This window comes from Phascolarctos cinereus, unplaced genomic scaffold, assembly GCF_003287225.1.
Source record: "Phascolarctos cinereus isolate Bilbo 61053 unplaced genomic scaffold, phaCin_HiC Scaffold_4;HRSCAF=312, whole genome shotgun sequence".
Taxonomy (NCBI): domain Eukaryota; kingdom Metazoa; phylum Chordata; class Mammalia; order Diprotodontia; family Phascolarctidae; genus Phascolarctos; species Phascolarctos cinereus.
Window position 1 is genome coordinate 423355403 of NW_027555847.1, and position 2550 is coordinate 423357952.

The 2550-nt window shown below is 39.9% G+C and overlaps 1 pseudogene; it reads left to right on the forward strand.

The window, feature by feature from the left end:
* The first annotated feature begins 635 nt into the window (after window positions 1–635).
* On the forward strand, window positions 636–1625 carry LOC144456549 (actin, cytoplasmic 1 pseudogene; annotated as a pseudogene).
* Window positions 1626–2550: the final 925 nt, after the last annotated feature.

Genomic DNA, 2550 nt, shown 5'->3' on the forward strand with positions numbered 1-2550 from the left:
CCAACATTTGTCTCCTTCCTTCTCTATTCTATTAGCCAATCTAATATGTCTGAAGTAGTACCTCAGGATTGCTTTAATTTGTATCTCTCCAATCAACAGTGATCTAGAACATCCCCTCCTATGGTTATAGTTTTAATTGCAGTTGTATTTAATTATACTTTTAATTGATCTGAAAACTGAGTGTTCATTTTTTTATCATTTATCAATTGGTGAATGGCCTTATTTGTGTTAATTTGACTCATTTCTCTACGTATTTTAGAGATATTTATCAGAGAAACTTGTGTCAAAATTTTTTCACAGTTTTGATTAATAACTGTATTTCCCTTTATTTCATTTATCCCTTATTTGTTCTGTTCCCTTTGTGTTTTCATCCCGTCCCTCTTAAGAGTGTTTTGCTTCTGATTACTGCCTCCCACAATCCACCCTCACTTTATTGAACACCTCCACCTCCACTTCCATTATTCCTTTCCCCTCCTAATTTTGTGTAGGATAAGATAGATTTCTATACACAATTGAGCATTTATGTTATTCACTCTTTGAGCCAATTCTGATGAGAGATCCTTTAATGTAATCTTAGGTTATCCTACTCTCTCTTTCTTAAGGGTTTAAACTTGCCACTTCAAAGTTCACCTTAGATGGTGGAAAGGGGCCAGAAAGACAGATACGTGGGGGATGAGGCCCAGAGCAGGAGAGGTATTCTGACCCTGAAGTATCCCATTGAACATGGTATTGTCACCAACTAGGATGACATGGAGAATACATCGCATCATACTTACTACAATGAGCTCAATGTGGCCTCTGAAGAGCACCCTGTACTGCTTATAGAAGGCCCCTAAACCTCAAAGGCAACAGAGAAAAGATATCTCAGATTATGTTTGAGACCTGTACATTGCCATCCAGGCTGTGCTTTCCCTGTATCCCTGTGGTTGTACCACTGATATTGTGATGGACTTTGGTGATGGTGTGACCTACACTTTGCCCATCTGTTAAGGTTATGCCCTTCCCCACACCATCCTCCATCTGGATCTTGCTGGTTGGGATCTGGTGAACTACCTCATGAAGATCCTAGGAGAGGGTACAGTTTTTCTACCACAGCTGAGAGGGAAATCATGCATGACATCCAGGAGAAGCTGTGTTATGTTGCCCTAGACTTTGAGCTAGATGACACTGCTGCATCTAGCTCCTCTCTGGAAAAGAACTATGAGCTCCCTGATGGTCAGGTTATCAACACTGGCAATGAGAGTTTCCAATGCCCAGACACTCTCTTCCAACCATCTTTCTTAGTTATGGAATACTGTGGAATCCATTGAAACTGCCTTCAACTCAATCATGAAGTGTTATGTTGACATCCCTAAGGATCTGTATGCCAATACAATATTGTCTGGGATTGGCATACCACCACGTGCCGAGGCATAGCTGTTAGGATGCAGAAGGAGATTACAACCTCAGCCCCCAGCACAATGAAAATCAACATCATTGCCCCATCTGAGCACAAATCTGTCTGGATTGGAGGCTCCATCCTGGCATCTGTTTTCACCTTCCAGGAGATGTGGATCAGCAAGCAGGAATATAACGAATCTGGGTCTTCCACTGTCCATCACAAATACTTCCAAATGGACTATTAGTAGTTATTCATTCATTCATTCATTCATTCATTCATTCATTTATTTTTGGTCAAAGGGTGTGACATGATAATTGCCTCCCAAAAAGAGATGAGATTGACGTGGCATTTTGTGTGTGTGTGTGTGTGTGCTTGAATCAGAATTTAAAAATTGGAATAATGAAGGCAATGGGTAGTCCAAGCGTGTTGGAGGCAAACAACCCTGAAGTTCTACAGTGTTTCTTCAAGACTCTGTACATTTTGTTTGTTTGTTTGTTTAATAATCATTCCAAATATTGTATAATGCATTGTTAAAGAGTAAAGGAGCTATGTGACAAAAATCCAGATGGGGAAGGGGGAGAGGCAAAGGTACTAGTATTGCTTTACATGTAAATTATGTAATCCTTAAAAAATTAAAAAAAAACTTTTTGTGTCTTCTGCCTTAATACTTGTTCCTTTTTCTTTTTAACGGTCAGCCATAATGAATGGCTCCCTAAATTTCTTCCCTGCCCCAACATAGATGTGAATAAAGACTTTACAATTTCTCTGCGAGTTTTATGAGATTGGTGCCAGTACTTGGGTCAGAGGAGGAGCTTTACTTGTACTCTGACTTAAGACCAATTCAAATAAAAGTACACATATTAAAGAAAAAATGCTTAACAGTGTTCTATTTCATTGAGTATTACACTGAATTTTGCTGGGAATATGACTCTTGGTTGTGATCCTGGCTCTGTTGCCCTCTGGAATATCATATTCCAAGCCCACTCATCCTTTAATGTAGAAGCTGCTGATGTATTGGTTCCCATTGTCTGGTTCTGGTTTTCTGGAGCTGTGCTGGTTTAGCCTGCACTGGACAATGTTGTACTCTTAAACAGATATGACAGACCTTTCCTTCTGACCTACTTTGTCTTTGGTGTCTATGGGCTGAGAGTTCTGGAAACCGTCACTAC